Source organism: Amia ocellicauda, unplaced genomic scaffold (assembly GCF_036373705.1).
Source record: "Amia ocellicauda isolate fAmiCal2 unplaced genomic scaffold, fAmiCal2.hap1 HAP1_SCAFFOLD_31, whole genome shotgun sequence".
NCBI lineage: Eukaryota > Metazoa > Chordata > Actinopteri > Amiiformes > Amiidae > Amia > Amia ocellicauda.
The window spans coordinates 292,640-311,494 of NW_027102876.1; the positions used below are offsets into that span (position 1 = coordinate 292,640).

Sequence of the window (18,855 nt, forward strand, 5' to 3'; positions counted from 1 at the left end):
GTCTCTTGGCTTTCGGCCACACCGTCCTGAACGCGCATGATATTGTCAGATCTCGGAAGCTAAACGGGGCAGGGCCTGGTCAGTACTTGGATGGGAGACCTCCTAGAAATACCAGGTGCTGCAAGCTTTTTACGTCTCCTGGGTAACTTCATCGTAGCTCTTAATACTCTCTATCTGTCTGGAGGAGATATAATTGAAGTATTGTGCACGTACCCAGCTACTGTCAACACCCTTTGCTGCACTGGTATATTTCCATTTATTTTTCTTTTTTCTTTTTTTAATTTTTTTTTTTGCTGGAAGTTCCGTCAATACCCGCCAACCTTTAAGAGACATCATGCAGCCAGGCCTTTCGGCTTGTGGCCACTCCGTCCTGAACGCGCCCGATCTCATCATATCTCGGAAGCTAAACGGGGCAGGGCCTGGTCAGTACTTTGATGGGAGACCTCCTGGAAATACCAGGTCCTGCAAGCTTTTTACGTCTCCTGGGTAACTTCATCGTAGCTCTTAATACTCTCTTTCTGTCTCCAGGAGATATAATTGAAGAATTGTACACGTACCCGGCTACTTTCAACACCCTTTCCTGCACTGATATTTTTCCCTCCATTTTTCTTTTTTTTTTTTTTTTTTTTTGCTGGAAATTCCGTCAATACCCGCCAGCCTTTAAGAGACATCATGCAGCCAGACATCTCGGCTTGCGGCCACACCGTCCTGAACGCGCCCGATCTTGTCAGATCTCGGAAGCTAAACGGGGCAGGACCTGGTCAGTACATGAATGTGAGACCTCCTGGAAATACCTAGTGCTGCAAGCTTTTACGTCTCCTGGGTAACTTTATCGTAGCTCTTAATACTCTCTCTCTGTCTGGAGGAGATATAATTGAAGTATTGTACACGTATCCAGCTACTGTCAACACCCTTTGCTGCACTGATATTTTTCCATTTATTTTTCTTTTTTCTTTTTTTAATTTTTTTTTTTGCTGGATGTTCCGTCAATACCCGCCAACCTTTAAGAGACATCATGCAGCCAGGCCTTTCGGCTTGTGGCCACTCCGTCCTGAACGCGCCCGATCTCATCATATCTCGGAAGCTAAACGGGGCAGGGCCTGGTCAGTACTTTGATGGGAGACCTCCTGGAAATACCAGGTCCTGCAAGCTTTTTACGTCTCCTGGGTAACTTCATCGTAGCTCTTAATACTCTCTTTCTGTCTCCAGGAGATATAATTGAAGAATTGTACACGTACCCGGCTACTTTCAACACCCTTTCCTGCACTGATATTTTTCCCTCCATTTTTCTTTTTTTTTTTTTTTTTTTTTGCTGGAAATTCCGTCAATACCCGCCAGCCTTTAAGAGACATCATGCAGCCAGACATCTCGGCTTGCGGCCACACCGTCCTGAACGCGCCCGATCTTGTCAGATCTCGGAAGCTAAACGGGGCAGGACCTGGTCAGTACATGAATGTGAGACCTCCTGGAAATACCTAGTGCTGCAAGCTTTTACGTCTCCTGGGTAACTTTATCGTAGCTCTTAATACTCTCTCTCTGTCTGGAGGAGATATAATTGAAGTATTGTACACGTATCCAGCTACTGTCAACACCCTTTGCTGCACTGATATTTTTCCATTTATTTTTCTTTTTTCTTTTTTTAATTTTTTTTTTTGCTGGAAGTTCCGTCAATACCCGCCAACCTTTAAGAGACATCATGCAGCCAGGCCTTTCGGCTTGTGGCCACTCCGTCCTGAACGCGCCCGATCTCATCAGATCTCGGAAGCTAAATGGGGCAGGGCCTGGTCAGTACTTTGATGGGAGACTTCCTGGAAATACCAGGTCCTGCAAGCTTTTTACGTCTCCTGGGTAACTTCATCGTAGCTCTTAATACTCTCTTTCTGTCTCCAGGAGATATAATTGAAGAATTGTACACGTACCCGGCTACTTTCAACACCCTTTCCTGCACTGATATTTTTCCCTCCATTTTTCTTTTTTTTTTTTTTTTTTTTTGCTGGAAATTCCGTCAATACCCGCCAGCCTTTAAGAGACATCATGCAGCCAGACATCTCGGCTTGCGGCCACACCGTCCTGAACGCGCCCGATCTTGTCAGATCTCGGAAGCTAAACGGGGCAGGACCTGGTCAGTACATGAATGTGAGACCTCCTGGAAATACCTCGTGCTGCAAGCTTTTACGTCTCCTGGGTAACTTTATCGTAGCTCTTAATGCTCTCTATCTGTCTGGAGGAGATATAATTGAAGTATTGTACACGTACCCAGCTACTGTCAACACCCTTTGCTGCACTGATATTTTTCCATCCATTTTTTTTTTTTTTTGCTGGAAGTTCCGTCAATATCCGCCAGCCTTTAAGAGACATCATGCAGCCAGGCATCTCGGCTTGCGGCCACACCATCCTGAACGCGCCCGATCTCGTCAGATCTCTGAAGCTAAACGGGGCAGGGCCTCGTCAGTACTTGGATGGGAGACGTCCTGGAAATACCTGGTGCTGCAAGCTTTTTACGTCTCCTGGGAAACTTCATCGTAGCTCTTAATACTCTCTATCTGTCTGGAGGAGATATAATTGATGTATTGTACACGTACCCGGCTACTTTCAACAGCCTTTGCTGCACTGATATTTTTCCCTCCATTTTCCATTTTTTTTTTTTTTTTTTCTTGCTGGAAGTTCCGTCAATACCCGCCAGCCTTTAAGAGACATCATGCAGCCAGGCATCTCGGCTTGCGGCCACACCATCCTGAACGCGCCCGATCTCGTCAGATCTCGGAAGCTAAACGGGGCAGGACCTGGTCAGTGCATGAAAGTGAGACCTCCTGGAAATACCTAGTGCTGCAAGCTTTTACGTCTCCTGGGTAACTTTATCGTAGCTCTTAATACTCTCTCTCTGTCTGGAGGAGATATAATTGAAGTATTGTACACGTATCCAGCTACTGTCAACACCCTTTGCTGCACTGATATTTTTCCATCCATTTTTCTTTTTTCTTTTTTTTTTTTTTTTTTTTGCTGGAAGTTCCGTCAATACCCGCCAGCCTTAAAGAGACATCATGCAGCCAGGCCTTTCGGCTTGTGGCCACACCGTCCTGAATGCGCCCGATCTCGTCAGATTTCGCAAGCTAAACGAGACAGGGCCTGGTCAGTACTTGGATGGGAGACCTCCTAGAAATACCAGGTGCTGCAAGCTTTTTACGTCTCCTGGGTAACTTCATCGTAGCTCTTAATACTCTCATTCTGTCTCCAGGAGATATAATTGAAGAATTGTACACGTACCCGACTACTTTCAACACCCTTTGCTGCACTGGTATATTTCCCTCTATTTTTCTTTTTTTATATTTTTTTTTTGCTGGAAGTTCCGTCAATACCCGCCAGCCTTAAAGAGACATCATGCAGCCAGGCATCTCGGCTTGCGGCCACACCATCCTGAACGCGCCCGATCTCGTGAGATCTCGGAAGCTAAACGGGGCAGGACCTGGTCAGTACATGAATGTGAGACCTCCTGGAAATACCTAGTGCTGCAAGCTTTTACGTCTCCTGGGTAACTTTATCGTAGCTCTTAATACTCTCTCTCTATCTGGAGGAGATATAATTGAAGTATTGTACACGTATCCAGTTACTGTCAACACCCTTTGCTGCACTGATATTTTTCCATCCATTTTTCTTTTTTTATATTTTTTTTTTGCTGGAAGTTCCGTCAATACCCGCCAACCTTTAAGAGACATCATGCAGCCAGGCATCTCGGCTTGCGGCCACACCATCCTGAACTCGCCCGATCTTGTCAGATCTTGGAAGCTAAACGGGGCAGGACCTGGTCAGTACATGAATGTGAGACCTCCTGGAAATACCTGGTGCTGCAAGCTTTTACGTCTCCTGGGTAACTTTATCGTAGCTCTTAATACTCTCTATCTGTCTGGAGGAGATATAATTGAAGTATTGTACACGTACCCAGCTACTGTAAACACCCTTTGCTGCACTGATATTTTTCCATCCATTTTTCTTTTTTTTTTTTTTTTTTGCTGGAAGTTCCGTCAATACCCGCCAACCTTTAAGAGACATCATGCAGCCAGGCCTCTTGGCTTGCGGCCATACCGTCCTGAATGCGCCCAATCTCGTCAGATTTCGGAAGCTAAACGGGGCAGGGCCTGGTCAGTACTTGGATGGGAGACCTCCTAGAAATACCAGGTGCTGCAAGCCTTTTACGTCTCCTGGGTAACTTCATTGTAGCTCTTAATACTCTCTTTCTGTCTCCAGGAGATATAATTGAAGAATTGTACACGTACCCGGCTACTTTCAACACCCTTTCCTGCACTGATATTTTTCCCTCCATTTTTCTATTTTTTTTTTTTTTTTCTTTTGCTGGAAATTCCGTCAATACCCGCCAGCCTTTAAGAGACATCATGCAGCCAGACATCTCGGCTTGTGGCCACACCGTCCTGAACGCGCCCGATCTCGTCAGATCTCGGAAGCTAAACGGGGCAGGACCTGGTCAGTACTTGAATGTGAGACCTCCTGGAAATACCTGGTGCTGCAAGCTTTTACGTCTCCTGGGTAACTTTATCGTAGCTCTTAATACTCTCTATCTGTCTGGAGGAGATATAATTGAAGAATTGTACACGTACCCGGCTACTTTCAACACCCTTTCCTGCACTGATATTTTTCCCTCCATTTTTCTATTTTTTTTTTTTTTTTCTTTTGCTGGAAGTTCCGTCAATACCCGCCAACCTTTAAGAGACATCATGCAGCCAGGCCTTTCGGCTTGTGGCCACACCGTCCTGAATGCGCCCGATCTCGTCAGATCTCGGAAGCTGAACGGGGCAGGTTCTGGTCAGTACTTGGATGGGAGACCTCCTAGAAATACCAGTGCTGCAAGCTTTTTACGTCTCCTGGGTAACTTCATCGTAGCTCTTAATACTCTCTTTCTGTCTCCAGGAGATATAATTGAAGAATTGTACACGTACCCGGCTACTTTCAACACCCTTTGCTGCACTGGTATATTTCCCTGTATTTTTCTTTTTTTTTTTGCTGGCAGTTCCGTCAATACCCGCCAGCCTTTAAGAGACATCATGTAGCCAGGCATCTCGGCTTGCGGCCACACCATCCTGAACGCGCCCGATCTCGTCAGATCTCGGAAGCTAAACGGGGCAGGACCTGGTCAGTACATGAATGTGAGACCTCCTGGAAATACCTAGTGCTGCAAGCTTTTACGTCTCCTGGGTAACTGTATCGTAGCTCTTAATACTCTCTCTCTGTCTGGAGGAGATATAATTGAAGTATTGTACACGTATCCAGCTACTGTCAACACCCTTTGCTGCACTGATATTTTTCCATCCATTTTTCTTTTTTCTTTTTTTCTTTTTATTTTTTGCTGGAAGTTCCGTCAATACCCGCCAACCTTTAAGAGACATCATGCAGCCAGGCCTTTCGGCTTGTGGCCACACCGTCCTGAACGCGCCCGATCTCGTCAGATCTCGGAAGCTAAACGGGCCAGGGCCTGGTCAGTACTTGGATGGGAGACCTCCTAGAAATACCAGGTGCTGCAAGCTTTTTACGTCTCCTGGGTAACTTCATCGTAGCTCTTAATACTCTCTTTCTGTCTCCAGGAGATATAATTGAAGAATTGTACACGTACCCGGCTACTTTCAACACCCTTTCCTACACTGATATTTTTCCCTCCATTTTTCTATTTTTTTTTTTTTTTTTTTGCTGGAAGTTCCGTCAATACCCGCCAACCTTTAAGAGACATCATGCAGCCAGGCGTTTCGGCTTGTGGCCACACCGTCCTGAATGCGCCCGATCGCGTAAGATCTCGGAAGCTGAACGGGGCAGGGTCTGGTCAGTACTTGGATGGGAGACCTCCTAGAAATACCAGGTGCTGCAAGCTTTTTACGTCTCCTGGGTAACTTCATCGTAGCTCTTAATACTCTCTTTCTGTCTCCAGGAGATATAATTGAAGAATTGTACACGTACCCGGCTACTTTCAACACCCTTTGCTGCACTGGTATATTTCCCTCTATTTTTCTTTTTTTTTTTTGCTGGAAGTTCCGTCAATACCCGCCAGCCTTTAAGAGACATCATGCAGCCAGGCATCTCGGCTTGCGGCCACACCATCCTGAACGCGCCCGATCTCGTCAGATCTCGGAAGCTAAACGGGGCAGGACCTGGTCAGTACATGAATGTGAGACCTCCTGGAAATACCTAGTGCTGCAAGCTTTTACGTCTCCTGGGTAACTTTATCGTAGCTCTTAATACTCTCTCTCTGTCTGGAGGAGATATAATTAAAGAATTGTACACGTATCCAGCTACTGTCAACACCCTTTGCTGCACTGATATTTTTCCATCCATTTTTCTTTTTTCTTTTTTTCTTTTTCTTTTTTGCTTGAAGTTCCGTCAATACCCGCCAACCTTTAAGAGACATCATGCAGCCAGGCCTTTCGGCTTGTGGCCACACCGTCCTGAATGCGCCCGATCTCGTCAGATCTCGGAAGCTAAACGGGGCAGGGCCTGGTCAGTACTTGGATGGTAGACCTCCTAGAAATACCAGGTGCTGTAAGCTTTTACGTGTCCTGGGTAACTTTATCGTAGCTCTTAATTCTCTCTTTCTGTCTGCAGGAGATTTAATTGAAGAATTGTACACGTACCCAGCTACTGTCAACACCCTTTGCTGCACTGATATTTTTCCATCCATTTTTCTTTTTTTTTTTTTTGCTGGAAGTTCCGTCAATACCCGCCAACCTTTAAGAGACATCATGCAGCCAGGTCTTTCGGCTTGTGGCCACACCGTCCTGAATGCGCCCGATCTCGTCAGATCTCGGAAGCTAAATGGGGCAGGGCCTGGTCAGTACTTGGATGGGAGACCTCCTAGAAATACCAGGTGCTGCAAGCTTTTTACGTCTCCTGGGTAACTTCATCGTAGCTCTTAATACTCTCTTTCTGTCTCCAGGAGATATAATTGAAGAATTGTACACGTACTAGGCTACTTTCAACACCCTTTGCTGCACTGATATTTTTCCCTCCATTTTTCTTTTTATTTTATTTTTTTGCTGGAAGTTCCGTCAATATCCGCCAGCCTTTAAGAGACATCATGCAGCCAGGCCTCTTGGCTTGAAGTCACACCGTCCTGAATGCGCCCGATCATATCAGATTTCGGAAGCTAAACGGGGCAGGGCCTGGTCAGTACATGGATGTGTGACCTCCTGGAAATACCAGGTGCTGCAAGCTTTTTACGTCTCCTGGGTAACTGCATCGTAGCTCTTAATTCTCTTTTTCTGTCTGGAGGAGATATAATTGAAGAATTGTACACGTACCCGGCTACTTTCAACACCCTTTGCTGCACTGATATTTTTCCCTCTATTTTTCTTTTTTTTTTTTGCTGGAAATTCCGTCAATACCCGCCATCCTTTAAGAGACATCATGCAGCCAGGCATCTCGGCTTGCGGCCACACCATACTGAACGCGCCCGATCTCGTCAGATCTCGGAAGCTAAACGGGGCAGGACCTGGTTAGTACATGAATGTGAGACCGCCTGGAAATACCTAGTGCTGCAAGGTTTTACGTCTCCTGGGTAACTTTATCGTAGCTCTTAATACTCTCTATCTGTCTGGAGGAGATATAATTGAAGAATTGTACATGTACCCGGCTACTTTCAATACCCTTTGCTGCACTGATATTTTTCCCTCCCTTTTTCTATTTTTTTTTTTTTTTTTGCTGGAAGTTCCGTCAATACCCGCCAGCCTTTAAGAGACATCATGCAGCCAGGCCTCTTGGCTTGCGGCCACACCGTCCTGAACGCGCCTGATCTCATCAGATCTCGGAAGCTAAATGGGGCAGGGCCTAGACAGTACTTGGATGGGTGACCTCCTGGAAATACCAGGTGCTGCAAGCTTTTTACGTCCCCTGGGTAACTTCATCGTAGCTCTTAATACTCTCTTTCAGTCTGGAGGAGATATAATTAAAGAATTGTACACGTACCCGGCTACTTTCAACACACTTTGCTGCACTGATATGTTTCCCACCATTTTTCTTTTTTCTTTTTTTTTTTTGCTGGAAGTTCCGTCAATACCCGCCAACCTTTAAGAGACATCATGCAGCCAGGCGTCTCGGCTTGTGGCCACACCGTCCTGAATGCGCCCGATCTCGTCAGATCTCGGAAGCTAAACGGGGCAGGGCCTGGTCAGTACTTGGATGGGTGACCTCCTGGAAATACCAGGTGCTGCAAGCTTTTTACTTCTCCTGGGTAACTTTATCGTAGCTCTTAATACTCTCTTTCTGTCTGGAGGAGATATAATTGAAGAATTGTACACGTACCCGGCTTCTTTCAACACCCTTTCCTGCACTGATATTTTTCCCTCCATTTTTCTATTTTTTTTTTTTTTTTTATGCTGGAAATTCCGTCAATACCCGCCAGCCTTTAAGAGACATCATGCAGCCAGGCGTCTCGGCTTGTGGCCACACCGTCCTGAACGCGCCCGATCTCGTCAGATCTCAGAAACTAAACGGGGCAGGACCTGGTCAGTACTTGGATGGGAGACCTCCTGGAAGTACCAGGTGCTGCAAGCTTTTTACGTCACCTGGGGAACTTCGTCGTAGCTTTTAATACTCTCTTTCTGTCTGGAGGAGATTTAATTGAAGAATTGTACACGTACCCGGCTACTTTCAACACCCTTTACTGCACAGATATTTTTCCCTCCATTTTTTTTTTTTCTTTTTTTTTTTTGCTGGAAGTTCCGTCAATACCCTCCAGCCTTTAAGAGACATCATGCAGCCAGGCTGCTTGGCTTGCGGCCACACCGTCCTGAACGCGGTCGATCTCATCAGATCTCGGAAGCTAAACGGTGCAGGGCCTCGTCAGTACTTGGATGGGTGACCTCCTGGAAATACCAGGTGCTGCAAGCTTTTTCGTCTCCTGGGTAACTTCATCGTAGCTTTTAATACTCTATTTCTGTCTGGAGGAGATATAATTGAAGAATTGTACACGTACCCGGCTACTTTCAACACCCTTTGCTGCACTGATATTTTTCCCGCCATTTTTCTTTTTATTTTTTATTTTTTCTGGAAGTTCCATCAATATCCGCCAGCCTTTAAGAGACATCATGCAACCAGGCATCTCGGCTTGCGGACACACAGACCTGAACGCGCCCGATCTCATCAGATCTCGGAAACGAAACGGGGCAGGACCTGGTCAGTACTTGAATGTGAGACCTCCTAGAAAAACCTGGTGCTACAAGCTTTTACGTCTCCTGGGTAACTTCATCGTAGCTCTTTATACTCTCTTTCTGTCTGGAGGAGATATAATTGAAGTATTGTACACGTTCCCGGCTACTTTTAACACCCTTTGCTGCACTGATATTTTTCCCTCCATTTTTCTTTTTTCATTTTTTTTTGCTGGAAGTTCTGTCAATATCCTCCAACCATTTAGAGACATCATGCAGCCAGGTCTCTTGGCTTGCGGCCACACCGTCCTGAACGCGCCCGATCTCGTCAGACCTTGGAAACTAAACGGGCCAGGGCCTGGTTAGTACTTGGATGGGTGACCTCCTGGAAATACCAGGTGATGCAAGCTTTTTACGTATCCTGTGTAACTTCATCGTAGCTCTTAATACTCTCTTTCAGTCTGGAGGAGATATAATTGAAGAATTGTACACGTACCCAGCTACTTTCAACACCCTTTGCTGCACTGATATTTTTCCCTCCGTTTTTCTTTTTTTTTTTTTTTTTGCTGGAAGTTCCATCAATACCCTCCAGCCTTTAAGAGACATCATACAGCCAGGCCTCTTGGCTTGCAACCACACCGTCCTGAACGCGCCCCATCTCGTCAGATCTCGGAAGCTAAACGGGGCAGGGCCTGGTCATTACTTGAATGTGGGACCTCCTGGAAATACCTGGTTCTGCAAGCTTTTTACGTCTCCTGGGTAACTATATCGTAGCTCTTAATACTCTCTTTCTGTCTGGAGGAGATATAATTGAAGTATTGTACACGTACCTGGCTACTTTCAACATCCTTTGCTGCACTGATATTTTTCCCTCCGTTTTTCTTTTTTTTTTTTTTTGCTGGAAGTTCCGTCAATACCCGCCAACCATTAAGAGACATCATGCAACCAGGCCTCTCGGCTTGTGTCCACACCGTCCTGAACGCGCTCGATCTCGTCAGATCGCGTAAGCTGAACGGGGCAGGTCCTGGTCAGTACTTGGATGGGTGACCTCCTGGAAATACCAGGTGCTACAAGCTTTATACGTCTCTTGGGTAACTTCATCGTAGCTCGTAATACTCTCTTTCTGTCTGGAGGAGATATAATTGAAGTATTGTACACTTTGTCTTAGGGACAGTCTGGCTAGCAGTGACTGAGTGGTTGACAGACGACAAGCATCGGAATGTACGTGCTCTGTGATGTCATAGCAGTCAGCTGAGAGAGGCTCGTGATGTCATCGCTGAGCTGTCTGTCTGTCTGTCTGTCTGTCTCTCTCTCTCTCTTTCTCTCTCTCTCTCTCTCTCTCTCTTCCTCTCAATTCAATTCATTTGTATTGTCAAAGCAATTGGACATACATACATACATATATATATATATATATATATATATATACATACATATATACATCTATACATGCTAGAAAGTCATTACAATGTTATCTTAAAGGCTAACTAAGCAGAACATATATCATTATAGAACAGAGTTCATAGGTCAACACATGGTTTTAGGGAACAGGCACGTAGGTCATACCGTTTGACAATGTCTCCAAGGTTCTCATCGTAAATAACAAACAGAAATCAAACTATCTTCTGGGCTGACCTTCTAGCTTGACCGTATCTTTCTTAAGTATACAAGAGAGAAAAACAGGTGTAAGAAAATAATTTCTAATTTTCCTTCTACACATATATACATACATACATACATATGTAGCGTTATGTTGGGTGTATTTTGATAAGAGCATTTGGGCTCTGAGCTGAAGCACTGATCTAAAGAAGACCTCTCCCCCCCCAAAGTTATCAGATTTCCTTAGCTCATCAGCTTGGAACTGGTTTGCATCAAAGTGACAGTTTTGGGGAGGATGGCACCGAGAAGAGGCCAAATAGTTTGGAATTCTGCTATGAGATGTCTGGAGAAAGGGGCCTGTAGGTGATAAAAACTCTTTGAAGTGGATGAGAGCCGAAATCCCGACATAGAGCTACGAACCCAGGCCAACCGGCATTTCCAAAAGATGGCATGGATTGACATCAGTCATAAATAAAGCCTCCCTCCAATAGGACACTTGGGGCTGAAACCGAAATCGAATCTCAAGAACTCAGGGACCAATCACCTACTGATCTGACAGACTATAAGGAACAGCGGACAGTCTTTCTCTCTCTCTCTCTCTCTCTCACCTGAACCAGAAACTCGCTGCCACAGCTCAACCTGTAGCTCTGTTGCCAGAACCGGAATCAGAAACCAACCAAGTCTTTGCCGGCAACAGAAGAGTTAAACTGGGAGAAGGAGATTGAGCGAAGAATTATTTTAAAGGACTTTATTAAATAAATAACTTCACAGACCCACCTGATCAGTGGAGTTTTACAGCTGGACAATTGACTAAGTCGACTGAATACGAAAGTGTCAGTCACTTAAATAGCTATTTGAGTCTTAAGAAACTTGACCCTTGGAATAAACAGGGCCCTGCTTTCCTCAAAGACTTTGTCTTCAAGTAACTACGGTGGAACCCTGCTTACAAAGAAGATTTTGTGCACTACCTTGGAGCCTTCAAACCAGTGGAAAATCTGTTTGGAAAAGACTCTACATTCGCGAAACCCCAACTTCCAGGTGCATCGACTGAGTGGAAGTTCTTGGACAAAGCCGAACCGGACTGCCTTTGTTCCAAACCACACGGACCTCGTGCCGTGTGCTGTTATCTGAGCCCGAAGCCAGAGAGGCCTCTCTGCGACGAAGTTCACATAAGTTTAACAGTTTGGAGTTCATGATTCATGACATTTGAGAAATCAATTAGAAATGTTAATCTGTGATTCATAACTCTAGAATGTGTAATATCATTTAGTTTTCTTAAATATAAATGTGTGTTGCATTCAACTGTTTTGTTGATAATTTTAGAAATAAAATCTGACAACGCCGAGAAATATCTTCTCATTCCTGTTTAACTGTTTAGTCTGAAATTGACACAAGTTAATAGACACCAGATTATAGGTGGCCCTGCCTATCCTTAATCATTGAATAATAATCAGTTAAGGGAAATTGTGGTAACAAGTAATGATAGGATCTTTCTCTCCACCTAAACGTTAATGAGACTGATATATATATAACGAGAAGTTACCTGACATAAATACTAACCTGCGTAGTTATTGAATGTCTGACTAACAATACTAATGAGAGACTCACCTTCGTCTTACTAACCGGTATTGTAGTCAATGTGTTTATAACCTTTTTTGTTTAATGATTTGTGTGTTATCATATGCGATCCCATGGTCTTTGATTTGGTCACGGAAGTGATTTGTCTTTGATTTGTTGATCTAGAGTTGAATTTTAATTAGTTTTTCCCTTTTGTATAATTAGTGTAGTGCTACATTTAGTCTTTGTTTTTGAATAAATTTGACAATTTATATCTTTGGAATTGGTGTCTGCATCCAATTATTACAGAAAATGAGTTCTACAAGATTCCAGGATTCGTGATAAGGTGATACTATAAATTCACTTCTTTAATTGAATTTTATAAGTGTACCTTACGCTACACCTTTGACCACCACGTCTTCCTCCTCCCACTGCTTGACCTCTATTGTGACCTGGATCACCTGCCGGCTCCATGTTATCGCTGTGTTGTTGAGGTGGATAGCACGCATTTCACTCGATACTCGTACCACAATGTGAAATCAATCATCAATAACCAGTTGGCAGTATTGGAAAAGCAATTACAAGGGCCTGCATACATACAGTAATGTCAAATCTGATGTGGAAGAACAATTCCTTTATCCCTCTGTTCTCCACCAGGGTTGTGCTGATCGCCTCGATTGGCAAGTTTGCAGTGTGAGGAGTGGATCCATGTCGTCGTTCCTAGGCACTTCACAGCTGTGTGGGTGGTCAGGAGCACCTGGTAGGGCCCTGTCCACCTGGGCTGTTGGGAGGACTTTCTCTTGTGTGCTTTGATATACACAGTCATCTTGCTGGAAGGGGTGGTAAACCTGCTGGGATGGTTCAGTCTGGGCGGCTTTCATCTGTGAATGGACAGCTTCGAAAGCACGTGTTAGTCCCATACAAAAAGACAACATAGCATCATCCATCAAGTGGATGTCCATTTCCCTTACAGACAATGGAGGAGTGATGGAGAGTCTCATAAGTCATCCCATAATAATCTCACACGGAGAAAGACCTGTTTTTCTCAATTTGCTGACGATTTCATTGTCATTAGGACTATAGGAAGGGGATCTGGACGTTTGAGTCCTGTTTGTTTGCATATATTAGACAGCTTATTCTTTAATATCCCATTTTGTTTCTCCACTGCTCCAGCTGACTGAGCCTGATGGGGCAGTGAAAATGTTGTTTACCTCGCAGGGCTTTGCATAGTTCCTGCACTATTGTCCCAGTGAAGTGAGTGTTCCTATCACTGGAAATTTCCCTGGAATGCGAAATCTACATATAACATCCCTTAACTGTATTTTTGCTACTTTTACTACTTCAGCCTTCCTACGGGATAGGCTTCAACCCATTTAGAACACCTATATATTATTACAAGTATATATTCATATCCACAACATTTAAGCTTTTGAACACAATCTATTTGCATATTGCAGGATTATGAGCTTGACAAATGTGGCAAGTTCTACAATATTGCTAAGCTGTTACTATAAAACCTGGGGCAAACCAATTTAAAAGACTGATGCACACATCCCCCCTTTGCCCGTGTGGCCAACACCATGCGCCACATGGGCAAACCAGGGAAAGAGTGCCTGTGAGGCAACCAATGCATTAGCAAATGTTTGAGCTCTCTTATGGAAGGTGCAGTGGCCAGTTGCAATTTCCTGGAGCTTTTACAGTGCATCTCAAATTAAATTTCATCCAGCCCCAGGTCATAAAAGTCAAACCCTAGTTACGACATACATAACACATACATTTTGTTGCTTCAAAGAGAATACAAAAGTCAGCAAAACATTCTTTTTTACAAATTCAGTTTGTAAACTGTATTGTACATATATTTGTTGCGTTTTGATTTATAAACATTATACATTGTACAAATCTTAAGTGAAGGGCAATGGACTGATTCTGACTTCATGGCTGTCATTCTATTCATTTGAATAATGTGACATCTCCACTAATAGTACATTATAAATTAAACTATCAATAGAAGAATATGTGCTACTGCGGACGTCATCTGAGCAGTTTCACAATATATTGTAGATTCCTATAATCTGGAAAACCTTTAATTATAGTATTTTAACTTATTTCTCCACTGAGTCAAGCATCACTTCAGCGTAGTGGACCTCAGCATTGGTCTGTTCAAGTTGCTGTGAGGCTGTCTTTAAAGCCGCGCCCTCGGCCTACTGTGTCTCAACAAGAACACCAGCATCTTCTCCATATGGGTCAGACATCGGTTCCTTCAGGACACGATTCATAATATGCATATCTGCCATGTGGAATAAATCAGTCTGAAGACACAATGTGTGGTTCACACAACATCAGAGATCGTCCTTATAAAAGGCATCTCTATCACATTAGTTGACATTCGCACAATCTATAAGGTTTCTAGTAAAGGGACAATTCAAAATAATAATAATCTTGATTCCAATTTATCTCATTTATCAAATTATTTCAGTACAGCACTCAGCTGTCGTCAGCAGCATCATATCTCCTGTGTTTATTGAATCAGCTTTACTTCCTAGTGTAGATACTCTTTTTGTGTGGAGTTGTCAAAGTTTCAAAACAATGTGCTTATCTTTGTCCTTTTATCTAACTTAAATACCTGAGAACATTACAATAACTATTACAGCAGCTCCTTCAACACCATAGTTAATAGTAGTTGGGTAAATGATGGCAGTTATTAATCTTTGTTTCTCAATTCATTTTTTACCAATAAACCATAATTTGAAATTATTTCCATACTCCTATTATTCCTATTATCATTATTATTAGTTTTATGCGGTTGTCATCTAGTATGTGATGTATTCGTCTGTATCAACATCAATATTATTATCATTATTAATACAAGCAGTGTAAATTACCATTCATTACACTCTTGCTCTGTTTGTAATAAGTTATGAACCCTTACACGTACTTACAGTCTCTGCCTTGTCTCTGACTTCTCTCTCTCTCTCTCTCTCTCTCTCTCTCTCTCTCTCTCTCTCATCTCAGGCTGCTTGTCTGCTCAGGCGAACAGGGGGAGCAGAGGAGCACATACGGCCCTTGCCCCCTGCCCCCCTCTTCCTAATTGATAGGGTATTTCTGTTTGTGAAAGGACTATTTCCAAACAGTTTTATAACTTGCCATGACTATGTTTCATTAAATTAGTTATGTTACACCTTTAGTTATACCTGTAGTAACTTCATTATTTTCCCTCATATTCCAGTCAATCACCATCAGAGTCTCTCGTGGCAGTACATTTGTCTCACACAGAACAAACTCTCCTTTCTCAACCGCTTTCAATTTTGGATAACATCGCACTGCATCCCAACAGCTGTTCTTTCTCCTATTCCTAATTTCTTACAAGAAAATGCAAGTTATATTTGATCGATTTGTATTATTACTATTTATATACATTTCACTACATTATTGTAGTTAATTAATGTATTTAATCTTTGGAAAATAAGCCTTTTCATTGATCTCAATAATGATGTCCAGGTACTTCAGGAAAGCACATTTTCAAAAAATGTGTCCAGTCAATGATTTCCCCAACTAAGAACCTGCGTGGGCACTAAGACTGTCCTCCTGCGCGGCTCATGTCTTTATTGTGTCACTTCCTCCTATTGAAGTCCAATCTACACCAGTACAGGTTCAGAAGAACTGTTCCCGAATCCAGATTGAACTGATCAATAGTTAATTTCTTACCTACACATTGTATTTAGGGATCTATTACTAGGGATTTAAAAACTCTTCATTGTGGAACTCATAGCTTCCAAATGAGCACATCGTTAATTTCCTGGAGTATCTGGTTATCTATTTATCAATATGTAAGAAACCTTCACCGAATGTTTGTGGTTGCCTCGGATTCCTATTTCTAAATTTGGCTCTAATTCCATTTCTAACATGTTACTTTTAACTTCTGTATTCGTAAGACCTATTTAAATAACTTAATTTTGTATTATTATTTCTGTTTGCAATAGCATTCTGTGTACAGTTAAATGCTGACTTTCTTGTAGGTCTGTTATTACAACATATTTAACTGGCGTTTTTTAGCTATCATTCTGTAACTATTTGTGACTTATGACTCTCTTAGTCATATTCTGGACTATACAGTACATGAAAAAGTCAAAATATGGACATTTACCTTGCGCAAACTGAAAACGTACAAACATACAAAGAGACACATATTAATTTATATCCATAGTAAATTCAGATACCATGGTTTTGGTTGGCATGTCATATTGACCTGCAGTGTCTCAAACTACCCTTATTTATTACTTATCTAGTAATTTTCCTTCAGTATCTTGAGGACTGTCATTTATACTGAAAAACATATATATATATATATTTTTAATTTGTCTTCGGGGCATTCAGATTGAATTATGCCTGTTGTCGTTTCTTTCTTTTCTCTAACAAATGTTTTAAGATAGCTAGCTTTGGTTTCTCATTTCTTAATGCTTTGTATTCCTATTTTGCAAAACCGTTTTTAGGTGCTCAAGTCTATCTGAATCAAAAGTCCCATCTTCTGGAAACCTTAATTTTCTGTCACCTATTGTCCAGTCAAACGCACCGCTTCACTCCATAGTTATCATACATGTACCTTACATGTGTACCTTTAAGTGGCGGGTCGCCCGTCTTACTAGAGCTGTTCCCACACAGTAACACGTTTTCCCATTTTCTATGTATCGTTTTGTACACAACAACCAAGGCGTGCAAGCCCGCAAAATAACAATAAACGACAGGGGAGAAAACATAGCAAAAAACAAGAAAACACAAATAATACTAAATCCTATATAGGAATAACAACAAACATGCTTTTCAATGTTTGCATTTATAGAACTTGTATATAACTTAATGACTTTTCTTCATTTACCATAAACACTATAAACTTCTATAAACTATAAACACGTTATTTTATATTATCACCGGCGTATCAGATATTGAACAATTAATTAGCGCTCCTTTTTTTTTTTTTTTTTTCTAATAGTAGGTCAAACCCACTTAAGCCTGCGGGAACCCAGACAGGAAAACACAGTCCTGTTCCTTCACAAACAAGAAGACACAGTCAAGTCTATGGTAACCCTAAGAAACCATGCTCCTCGGTTATTGGTGTCAATGGATCTCATTATCCTGAAACTTTCATGATCGAAACATGGAATACTGTTTGTCAGTTTCCATAAAACTATGCATTAAGAGTAATGCAACAGTCACTTATCATTTTGAGCAGCTGTATCAATTGATAGTTAGATCTCTGTAATGAAATGAATAGACAGTGATCTCAGATGTAATGTGTGAATTGCATTTTGAAATGGTAATACTTTGATGTAAGTTGTGTCATTTTAGTTCAATGAACAAATGATCTGAGGTTGATGTGTATTGTATCCAAGCAATTGTAAAAAAGTGTTAGAGTTTTGAAAAATGTGCATTTTGATCATCGGGTGTGAGTTTAGTGTCTAGAGTTTTGAAAAATGACATCAAGGTTCTGAAATGAGTGCCAAAGTGATTGTGAAAAAGTGTAATATCAGGGGACAGTGGCTATTAGTGATCTGGCCTTCCGTGGCCTCTGTATTAATGTAACAGGTCACATTGTATGTGTACACTGATACTTGATAGTATAATATAGTACAAGTAAAAAACATACATAGGTATCATAGAAGTATTTTGCAGAAATGATTATGGATAGTTATCAAAATGGAGAGGAAATGCTAAATCCAGTCTCCCCAGGCTGAGCTTCTATTGCTGCACCTGCTAAGTGGCTGCTGGCCCCACTATATGGATAGAGCCACACCAAGTACAAGAGTCTCCCCATTGCTATTTATATCTCCCTATCCAGTCTTCTGTAGGTGTCAGGGTGGGGTGCCTATTCCCCTGCATGCTTTGAAACCTATAGCACCTGGGACGCACACTTGGGATCCGGTTCCTCTGCCCCTCACATACACATGAGGAATCCTAGGTGCTCAATACGTCATACTGTCTCTTTCATCTCATGTGTAAACTATGGACAAATACATGACTAAACGTGTTTAGTTGCTTTTCCCAGAATGCTTTGCGCCACGATATGCAAATAACGGGGACTATGATTGGCTCCCTGACATTACCCACACTGCGACTGATGCTACCCATTTCACTACCCAACAAAGACCCATAATATGCGTGTGTCTGTCTGTCTGTCTGTCTGTCTGTGTGTGAAAGTGTGTGTGTGTCTGTCTGTCTGTCTGTCATGTAACTTGCACATCTGTGAGGGCACCACTAATGCCGAAAGAGATGTACACATATTGTTTATTTTCCATATATATGTATGTATGTATGTATGCATGTCCAATTGCTTTGACAATACAAATGAATTGAATTGAGAGGGAGAGAGAGAGAGAGAGAGACAGACAGACAGACAGACAGAGAGACACACATACACACACACACACACACACACACACACAGAGAGCCAGCCAGCCAGCCAGCCAGCTCAGCGATGACATGACGAGCCTCTCTCAGCTTACTGCTATGACAGCACAGAGCACGTACATTCCGTTTAACAAATCGTTAAACAAAAAAGGTTATA

General features: G+C 42.6%; 5 non-coding genes and 25 pseudogenes across 5 annotated transcripts; all 30 read left to right on the top strand.

Annotated features, from left to right (window-relative positions):
* The first annotated feature begins 8 nt into the window (after positions 1–8).
* Positions 9–127, top strand: LOC136730340 (uncharacterized; annotated as a pseudogene).
* Positions 128–352: 225 nt separating this feature from the next.
* Positions 353–471, top strand: LOC136730188 (uncharacterized; annotated as a pseudogene).
* A 219-nt stretch (positions 472–690) lies between these two features.
* Positions 691–809, top strand: LOC136730299 (uncharacterized; annotated as a pseudogene).
* A 224-nt stretch (positions 810–1,033) lies between these two features.
* On the top strand, positions 1,034–1,152 carry LOC136730189 (uncharacterized; annotated as a pseudogene).
* A 219-nt stretch (positions 1,153–1,371) lies between these two features.
* LOC136730300 (uncharacterized) lies at positions 1,372–1,490 on the top strand (annotated as a pseudogene).
* Positions 1,491–1,714: 224 nt separating this feature from the next.
* LOC136730145 (uncharacterized) lies at positions 1,715–1,833 on the top strand (annotated as a pseudogene).
* Positions 1,834–2,052: 219 nt separating this feature from the next.
* Positions 2,053–2,171, top strand: LOC136730318 (uncharacterized; annotated as a pseudogene).
* Positions 2,172–2,377: 206 nt separating this feature from the next.
* On the top strand, positions 2,378–2,496 carry LOC136730200 (uncharacterized; annotated as a pseudogene).
* A 220-nt stretch (positions 2,497–2,716) lies between these two features.
* LOC136730338 (uncharacterized) lies at positions 2,717–2,835 on the top strand (annotated as a pseudogene).
* A 224-nt stretch (positions 2,836–3,059) lies between these two features.
* Positions 3,060–3,178, top strand: LOC136730144 (uncharacterized; annotated as a pseudogene).
* A 218-nt stretch (positions 3,179–3,396) lies between these two features.
* Positions 3,397–3,515, top strand: LOC136730271 (uncharacterized; annotated as a pseudogene).
* A 217-nt stretch (positions 3,516–3,732) lies between these two features.
* On the top strand, positions 3,733–3,851 carry LOC136730325 (uncharacterized; annotated as a pseudogene).
* A 215-nt stretch (positions 3,852–4,066) lies between these two features.
* LOC136729976 (5S ribosomal RNA) lies at positions 4,067–4,185 on the top strand. Its single transcript, XR_010809233.1, has one exon. It is a non-coding gene; the product is annotated as a 5S ribosomal RNA (ribosomal RNA).
* Positions 4,186–4,406: 221 nt separating this feature from the next.
* Positions 4,407–4,525, top strand: LOC136730079 (uncharacterized; annotated as a pseudogene).
* Positions 4,526–4,745: 220 nt separating this feature from the next.
* Positions 4,746–4,863, top strand: LOC136730289 (uncharacterized; annotated as a pseudogene).
* A 209-nt stretch (positions 4,864–5,072) lies between these two features.
* On the top strand, positions 5,073–5,191 carry LOC136730207 (uncharacterized; annotated as a pseudogene).
* A 224-nt stretch (positions 5,192–5,415) lies between these two features.
* Positions 5,416–5,534, top strand: LOC136729927 (5S ribosomal RNA). The gene has a single exon (XR_010809186.1). It is a non-coding gene; the product is annotated as a 5S ribosomal RNA (ribosomal RNA).
* Positions 5,535–5,753: 219 nt separating this feature from the next.
* On the top strand, positions 5,754–5,872 carry LOC136730182 (uncharacterized; annotated as a pseudogene).
* Positions 5,873–6,082: 210 nt separating this feature from the next.
* On the top strand, positions 6,083–6,201 carry LOC136730208 (uncharacterized; annotated as a pseudogene).
* A 224-nt stretch (positions 6,202–6,425) lies between these two features.
* On the top strand, positions 6,426–6,544 carry LOC136730035 (uncharacterized; annotated as a pseudogene).
* A 211-nt stretch (positions 6,545–6,755) lies between these two features.
* Positions 6,756–6,874, top strand: LOC136729939 (5S ribosomal RNA). The gene has a single exon (XR_010809198.1). It is a non-coding gene; the product is annotated as a 5S ribosomal RNA (ribosomal RNA).
* A 216-nt stretch (positions 6,875–7,090) lies between these two features.
* On the top strand, positions 7,091–7,209 carry LOC136730312 (uncharacterized; annotated as a pseudogene).
* Positions 7,210–7,419: 210 nt separating this feature from the next.
* On the top strand, positions 7,420–7,538 carry LOC136730333 (uncharacterized; annotated as a pseudogene).
* Positions 7,539–7,754: 216 nt separating this feature from the next.
* Positions 7,755–7,873, top strand: LOC136729969 (5S ribosomal RNA). Its single transcript, XR_010809226.1, has one exon. It is a non-coding gene; the product is annotated as a 5S ribosomal RNA (ribosomal RNA).
* A 217-nt stretch (positions 7,874–8,090) lies between these two features.
* Positions 8,091–8,209, top strand: LOC136729900 (5S ribosomal RNA). Its single transcript, XR_010809161.1, has one exon. It is a non-coding gene; the product is annotated as a 5S ribosomal RNA (ribosomal RNA).
* A 219-nt stretch (positions 8,210–8,428) lies between these two features.
* Positions 8,429–8,547, top strand: LOC136730141 (uncharacterized; annotated as a pseudogene).
* A 217-nt stretch (positions 8,548–8,764) lies between these two features.
* Positions 8,765–8,883, top strand: LOC136730169 (uncharacterized; annotated as a pseudogene).
* Positions 8,884–9,431: 548 nt separating this feature from the next.
* LOC136730114 (uncharacterized) lies at positions 9,432–9,550 on the top strand (annotated as a pseudogene).
* A 215-nt stretch (positions 9,551–9,765) lies between these two features.
* LOC136730373 (uncharacterized) lies at positions 9,766–9,884 on the top strand (annotated as a pseudogene).
* Positions 9,885–10,097: 213 nt separating this feature from the next.
* Positions 10,098–10,216, top strand: LOC136730314 (uncharacterized; annotated as a pseudogene).
* The last annotated feature ends 8,639 nt before the right edge of the window (positions 10,217–18,855 follow it).